This window comes from Ornithodoros turicata, chromosome 2, assembly GCF_037126465.1.
Source record: "Ornithodoros turicata isolate Travis chromosome 2, ASM3712646v1, whole genome shotgun sequence".
Lineage (NCBI taxonomy): Eukaryota > Metazoa > Arthropoda > Arachnida > Ixodida > Argasidae > Ornithodoros > Ornithodoros turicata.
The window spans coordinates 53,088,481-53,097,159 of NC_088202.1; the positions used below are offsets into that span (position 1 = coordinate 53,088,481).

General features: G+C 45.4%; 1 non-coding gene across 1 annotated transcript; it reads left to right on the plus strand.

The window, feature by feature from the left end:
- Positions 1–4,863: 4,863 nt before the first annotated feature.
- Positions 4,864–4,936, plus strand: Trnaa-agc (transfer RNA alanine (anticodon AGC)). The gene has a single exon. It is a non-coding gene; the product is annotated as a tRNA-Ala (tRNA).
- Positions 4,937–8,679: the final 3,743 nt, after the last annotated feature.

Consider the following 8,679-nt stretch of genomic DNA (forward strand, 5'->3'; position numbering starts at 1 on the left):
GCATGCCAATCGCTCGCTTTTGGGAACTGCAAAATAAAGTCGGGATCTAGTCTCTAATTTATGTTGACGAACACTGAAATCTTGAAAATCTTGAACAACACATTACTTCTACATTATACACTATCGCTTTGGTGTTCAGTGTCAAGTTACTTCTGTACAAGCATATGCTGCTCAAAGCGTTGCACCGGATATTTTACCACCACCACAAAAAAAAAAAAAAGGAACAATACTGCAATACCACCAATATATACCTGCCAGAAAAGCTAAAAAGCCCTAATTCCAGTAGATATGGGATTTACCCCCCCCCCCCCCCCCCCGCCGGTACACCAAGATGAAAATCGTCTTCGAGAAACAGGAAGTACATGCACTGAATCCTGTACCGCGCGTGTGCAAAACCTGCGACAGAAGTGCGTTCTGGTATCTTGGTATTAAATTCGCGTACGGTGACATGCGAAATATGTAACTCTCTATCCCGGCGGATGCATCACAATTACGACAAAAGGCTCCTGTTTCCCAAAGCGTTGTGCATACGCGACAAAGCTCTCGTGCAACAGCTAGAATGCAAATGCGGATTAACCAGCCTAATGACATCATTACCCTACACTGTGAGGTGTTCCCGGGAACTAATGCTGATCAATGCAAACCATTATCAATGTACATCTCGTGGTCGTGCGTTGGCGGTGATGTAAATACGCGTACCATCCTGTACGATGTCGGATAACAACCTTTGTGCTTCTTCGGGTGTCGTGTTTTATCGCAAATAAAAAACGAAAAAAGAGAATAGCTTCTTGACTGCGAGAGCACCACGCTTACGGAGACATTCAGGCCGTTCAGCCAACGCGGAGCCCCCTTCACGGCGGCTTCCCCGCATTCTAAAATAAAAGCTTCTCGCTTTGCACTAACAAAAACTGTAGGCAAAAAATTCACGGAGAGATCGTTCCTTGATACACGATAAGCGTGTTTACTTATCAAAATATTTTTTTCTGCTTCCACTGGACACACAAGTACATCTGAAAGAGTGCATTACAGCAACCTTATTTCAGAGGAGCAGAGCGCCGCGCCGCGGCCACAATTAGACTCGAGGAATCGAGACCACGCTTTCTCAACGGCGGCTCGGAAGAGTTCGTTCTCCTTACTTCTCCTCCGTGCTTCCTGGTCACGCAGCTTCTCCGTAACTCTATGGGGAAGCTTTGCCCAGGGACCGGAGCGCTCGCGTGTGTGGCGCTGCCATCAGAGCCCGGGAGGGAAATGCTTGCGTCTCCCTTTGCAGTACACGTGTTTCGGCTGTTGTCGCATGATAACTGTGTGCTAGCAGCATGCCAGAAACACGCTGTGTTACGAAATGTCGTTCTGGGTATCAGGGAGGTGGCAAGGTATCCATGTTCGCGTTTCCTGCGCATCCTGACAAAGCGTGAGAAGTGGAAACGTGCCATTCCTCGCAATGAAGGTGGCCGCTTCAGTTTTCACTCTCCTCACGCACGTGCCTGCGAGAAGCACTTTGACCACAGCGACGTCGTGCGGCACGACGAACTGGTCATGAACGGCGATAAAGTGCTACACAAGCGTGGAAAGCCAAAGTTTCGAGAAGATGCACCGCCGCGCATATGACGGCTGCCGCCCTATCTGAGCACGCGGAAACTGCGAAGCCGTTCAGTCAGAGAACGAGCCCAGGGGAACGGCCCCGTAGCCCCGTTAGAAGAAAGCGTGCGCCGTCGAAACCAACAACGAACTCAGTGCTTTTATGGATAGTATCTTTTAAAAAATTGCTCAAGCAACTGGGGCTTTTGTGCTGATTTGGCTCCCAGGGATGTTAACTGGTGCAATAATCGTGTAATCGCGACCGATCGATCGCGTCACATACTAAGCGGTCATGTAACTGTCTGCGATCACCTGTAGAAAGTCCTCTACGCACTATATAAAGTACGCATTATTAAAGTTGTTTTGCATGGCAGGATAAAAATGCTGCTCGAAGTTGATTCACGGAAGCATGTCGAACACATGGCGGCTCCTTTCAGTCTCGGAAAAGAAATAAGGTAGACACGAGATGACTAAAACTAGAGATGAACGGCAAGGACACAGCGGCTAAATTTCGTGACATGTTTGAGTCAGCAGAAGGTCCTCTACGTGCTAAATAAAGTACGGATCATCTTACCACCGTGCCCTATGCACATAAACGGCGCTTGAATCTCTTGTTGAGGGTTTGAAGATAGGAGACTCGCGACAATACATCCGTGCCAGTCGAAGTGACCGGCAGCAGCTTTCCGCATAAAACAAAGCCGAACAGAAAACGATTATTCACATTATAGCTGCCGCAAGGTAGCGGAAAGCCATCGCAACAAATGATTTTCTTGTAGGATGTTTGGAAAAGCGCAAAAACAACACTGCATCTGCCGTTCCCATGGCGGGCCTGAGCGGGAGATTCTATCGGGTTCCGATCGCGCCGCCGCCACGCGGCTCCCGTTGTCCCTAGGCCAACTTTTTCACGGAGCTGCATGACCAGAAACCTATCAAGGGACCGTGGTAGCGCCTTCCCAATAGGGCTGTTGCGCTAAAGTTTGAGGAGGGCGACTGGAGCGCCACTCTGACCCCTACCGTCGGAATGCTACGACACGCGGCCGCTCTCGCCCCGTATACATAACTGATAGCAACGGGTAGGACGAGTCAAAGAGTGCGCCTTCTTTTTTTATTTTTTCCGAAATCGAACTCTATTCGAATGGAATCGAACTCTACTAAAAATCGCAAACTGCTGGTGTGTCGTACGCATAGCAGCAAGAAGATGGCTATACGGCAAAAACTTGCCCGCTCAAGAAAAGTCCCCGGAAAAGATGTCCCCGAAAGAAATGTCCCCGACTGGCAGCGCTATTCCGGCTGCCGGCGATATGCAGACGGATGTATTATCTTTTGTACTCCAGAACTAGCTAATTCTTAAAATATGAAGCACTGAAATAATTATTCCTGACTGCTGCCACCGTTTACCGTTCTCAGTCATACACTCTTAAAAATGAACTTCACCGCATAGCACGCTCCTAGCCAACCATCATCTCGATTGATATCGTTATCTGCCCTGATTTGTTGAAAACGGGGGGCGTACGCCATTTTTGTGACAATTATGAACCGCATAAGTGTCACAGAAAAGGCGTACGCCTACCGCTTTGAACAAATCAGGGCACATAGCGATATCATTCGAGATAATGGTTGGCTAAGAGCGTGCTATGCGGTGAAGTTCATTTTTAAGAGTGTAGACTTACATTGCGGCTATGTAATATACAGGTATAATTATTGCAGTAGACAAATATCGGCATCCGTTCTAATGAAATAGAACACAAAAACTTTGACCAGATATACTTTTCGTTTTTTTTGTATTTGCTTTGCAGTTTTCTGCTTTTTATATTAGAAGTCGACTGGCAGCCGATGCTTCGGATAACTGTGGCTGTGTGACAGTAAGATCTCAAGTCTAGTGACGACGAAAACAGACACACACAGACAGAGTTTGGAGACATCTGTATATGTCTGTTTTCGTCGTCCCTAGTCTCCGGGTCTTATTGTCATTAATTACACTCACCAGATGACTTGTTTTTATCAATTCTTTCACTGGGTCGTCGTCACCAGAAACTCCATATATACATATACAAGGAAAAAATATAGCCGGAGCTCTTTCGAGCTCTTACAAACATATACATATACAATATATAGCCTCGTGTATATGTGCACAACCTTTGTTTCCGTACGTATTAAGAAAAAGTTAGACGTCTCTTTGAACGAGGCGGACATATGATAGCTGATTCCAAATCTAAATAGTCGAGAAGTTCGCTCACAGGTCCCACGAAAGAGCAACTATTTGGGTGTTGAACAACAAAACAGTTTGTGTTTCTTTTAGATGTCCCGTTAATATTGCGCAACTACCTCCAATTATAACGGCGAGCGTTTTCTTAAGTCCCCATTGAATTCGAAGAACACCCTGCAAATTAATCTTTTCCACGTTCTTGTTAAGCCTGATTTTTCTGAGAATGAAATTTATACTTTTTGCTGGTGCACCCACAGTGCACCAGAGAAGCACACTAAACACCCTAACAAACAGCGTCATTCGCGACATACACGCGTTCTGCGTATGTACATCGTGCCGCGCATTGTACACATGTTTCAGCGACTTTTTTAGAAAGAATTTGTCGATCCTTTTGACTGTTTTTCTAACCGGACAACAGATGATAATAGAGAACGCCACACCAAGTTAGCCAGCGTAGACTGAGTGTCGTCTGCTAGGGAGCGGCCGTGTGTTGAAAAGGTCGCCGCTAGCGGCGCTGACACACAAGGTTGCTGCGCCACCTGGCCCAGCGCAACAGGCATAAAGCTATTTTTGTTTGTTTGTTTTTTGGTTCAGATTTCTAAAAAATAAAGCTCTCACAGCAGCGATACCGGTCTTTTTTTGAAGGCGAAATACACGGACACGCCGACGTTCTGTCTCTGAGAGTATGTAACTACTACATATCCAATTACCTAAAACCCATTAATTCACTTTTCATCAGAGATTGTCGGGGAAACGCGAGATAATACAACTGGAGCCAGCAAGACAGCGGGACTGCTCTGTGAGACAAATCTCAGCTTCCCACACGTTACCGCCACTAGCAACCATTCGTTCTCAGGTGAAACGGCGCATGCGTGCCAGGAACCACACTCAAACCCGCGGCCAACGCTCCAGAGCGCAGGGTCTGTGTGAGTTTTCGTTCTCGAAATAACTGACGGCGGCCGCATCTCTCACGTGTTCTTCAAGGAAAGTTGCATAGAGAGCCGGTCAGAAACAAGGCCACTATAGGCGTTGGCTATGGCTACCCTTGCAGTATTTTATCTGCAATGCCCCGACGTGTTGGGGATGTAGCTCAGATGGTAGAGCGCTCGCTTAGCATGTGAGAGGTACGGGGATCGATACCCTGCATCTCCAATTTTGTTTTATCTCCCTATGTTTTATCTTCCTTCGCGATATTAGCACGCCACAGGTCACCGGCACCCATACATGCCACCAGCCTGAAAAACTATACGTGGACCCGCGAAGTGCGCACATTATAGGTTTTACGAACATCGAAACCTATCGAACATCGAACATCAAATACCTCGCTCGTCTTCGAAAACAATATGATGAAAAGCGCATTTTGACAATTTTCATTCCTAAGTGAGGAAGACTAAGTGAAATGGGCTACAACATGAGCTGCCTGCTATTGTTTAGTAAAGTATGCAGCCAACAATAACGCCGAAGGTTCGGTGTCTGCTTCTTGTTTGTTGTACGCTGTTGTTCCCGGTATCGAATTCAATCGGAGGTGACGAAACCCCCCCCCCCCCCCCCCTTTCGTGTGGAGCTCGCAAGCTGAAAGGATATTTCCTGTACACTCAAGGTAGCGCCTTTCCAATAACTTGCGTCAAGTGTTGGAATAAATACTGCACCCGCGTCAATGAAACTTGGGCGCTCTTCGTTGGTTGCTGTTTGCTATGGGGGCCGCCATGGCACCAAAGTTTCGCCATCGTGGAGGTGTTGCTTGGGGCTGCGAAGCGGAGATTCCATGACAAAAAATATTCATGAACTGAGTTTTTTTCTTTCTTTCTTTTTTTCTATACATAGTCTTGTAACTAGCTGCAAAATCAGCTTCAACTTTCGCTCCGCCATCATTATTCACGCAAACATGACACGTTTCCTCATCAACGTTAAGCCCAGGAAGACCGCGGTCCCAATAAAATAGCAGGAAAGACGCCGCTGATGCGTAAGATTTTGCATTATAGCATTGAGTTTTATTTATACATACATCTTTGCCCATGTTTTTCTTCCATCTGTTTATGTTACGTGATTAAAAGTTAATACCGGCAGCCTTCTGTGTACGAGAGAGAGAGGGGGTAACGTCGAACGAGGGGGTAACGTGGCGTCAACTTCGTGTCTTCCCTGTGTTGTTTATTGCTGCATTCAACAATATGTCGAGATAGCAACTACCCCAAGTTCGTACACTTGTGTCGAAATAGGCTTGCCGCTGTTGCGTCTGTGTATACGAAGAGGCGGTTCTACCGCAGTCAGGCCAGTCAGTTTGGCCAGCAATGATCTCTGATAGATTTCTGCGCTTCCGCGTCTTCCCGACATGACTCTCTCCATCCGGATGGCGTTGATAAAGGTAGCCGCAAAATCCATTGTTTGGGCATGTCGGAAGAGATATCCGTTTCAATCCAAGCCAATCCATTTTCCCCAACACGGTGGCGCCTAGTGAATAAGGGTGAGGTATAAATTTGGATAGCATGTAATAATACCGAAGTGTATTTCGCCCGGTGATTGCCCAAACGCCTCAAAAAGTCGGTGGAGCTCCAGGTATCGACAGGCCCCACTAATGGCAAGACCTCCTTTTTCATGCGCGGCTCTGCATTTTGCCTTACTTTGTGTCCACCTGGAGTTACAGAGCAGAGGAGTAGTATTCAGTCGGGCTGAACCGATCCGGGGGCGAAACTACGGCACCCCCTGCCCTGAGCCCTGCGCGTATTTTTCCCTGCGCGGCGCGTGTGGGGAGGGTTGTCCGCGCGCTTATCGGCGGGGGAGGGCTGCGTGCGCGCTTATCGTAGCATATTTTTCAGCCTGGGCAGACTTCTTTGGCCGACTTCACATATTTTTCCGATACAGCAGGTGAGCGGTTTACATGCAGAGACATGCAAAGAAGGGTCATACACAAAAAGTACAAGTGAAAATATATTTATTAATGCCATTCAAGTTGAGATATATTTATTAAAGCCAATAGTGCTGGGAATTGTGATGCCAATCAGGTGAAGGAGAAAAACCCAGCCGAAAAAACCTTCACCACCTGTAACAGGGCGGTGCTCGGGTGGAGGGCTGCTGTGGTGGGCGGAGCGTGACCGGAGGGCTGCGCGCTTACCATTCACCCTAGGCTGATTCTTTCTCAATTTTCCTACTTAGGCGTCGCGTGGCCGGAGGGCTGCGTGTGCTCTTACCATTCACCCTGGGCTGACTTCTTTCACAATTTTCCTAATTGGGCGTCGCGTGGCCGGAGGGCTGCGTGTGCGTTTACCATTCAGCCTGGGCCGCCGACTTTCGTCATTTTTCAGCCTGAGTCGACTTGAATCGTAATTTTTCCAGCTACAACAGGTGTGCAGTTTACATACAAAGAAGGGTCATACACAAAAGTACAAGTGAAAATATATTTATTAAAGTCATTAGGAATTATGTTATGACTCTGTGTCAATGGGAAAAACTTAGCCAAAAATCTGAAATAGAAGGAACACAATACACGTAACAATACTTATTACAGGTATGATACATTAGTATTGAATAGGTATCACAAATCAAACACAATATTTTTATTAGTGGAAGTTTTCATTAATCAGAATTGATAGCGCATTTAAGATATTCTTAATCAATACGATTACAATCAAAATTACAAATTGTATTATAAAACGTCTAATATTCCTATACGTGAGAACCATCAGTGCAATAGCGGGAAGTTCTGATAGTTGTATGCAGTTAAATGTGAACAGCAGAGGCTATGGAGGACTATGGTACACGAACACAAGAGGAAATAAAATCTATACCACTACATTGGTTAATCAAAACAACACAGTAATCTATCATTCAGAAAATGAAAAAACTAAACTCATCAGGAAATAGGTATGTTAAAAATGAACTTCACCACATAGCACGCTCCTAGCCAACAATCAGAACAAAGAACGACACGAACACAAGAGGAAATAAAATCTGTACCAATACAAAGAAGATATTCCACTTCACCACATAGCACGCTCCAAGCCAACAAACAGAACAAAGAACGGCACGAACACAAGAGGAAATAAAATCTATACCAATACAAAGAGGATATTCCACTTCACCATATAGCACACTCCTAGCCAACAAACAGAACGACAAGAACACAAGAGGAAATAAATCTATACCAATACAAAGAAGATATTCCACTTCACCACATAGCACACTCCTAGCCAACAAACAGGACAAAGAACGACACGAACACAAGAGGAAATAAAATCTATACCAATACAAAAAAGATATTCCACTTCACCACATAGCACACTCCCAGCCAACAAGCAGAACACGAACGACAAGAACACAAGAGGAAATAAAATCTATACCACTACAAAGAAGATATTCCACTTCACCACATAGCACACTCCTAGCCAACAAACAGAGCAAAGAACGACAAGAACACAAGAGGAAATAAATCTATACCAATACAAAGAAGACATTCCACTTCACCATATAGCACACTCCCAGCCAACAAGCAGAACACGAACGACAAGAACACAAGAGGAAATAAAATCTATACCACTACAAAGAAGATATTCCACTTCACCACATAGGACACTCCTAGGCAACAAACAGAGCAAAGAACGACAAGAACACAAGAGGAAATAAATCTATACCACTACAAAGAAGATATTCCACTTCACCACATAGCACACTCCTAGCCAACAAACAGAACGACAAGAACACAAGAGGAAATAAATCTATACCACTACAAAGAATATATTCCACTTCACCACATAGCACGCTCCTAGCCAACAAACAGAACGACACGAACACAAGAGGAAATAAAATCTATACCAACAGAAAATCAGAAGAAAAAATCAAACTCATCAGAAAATTAATATTCCTATAGGTGAGAACCATCAATGCAATAGCGTGAATATCTG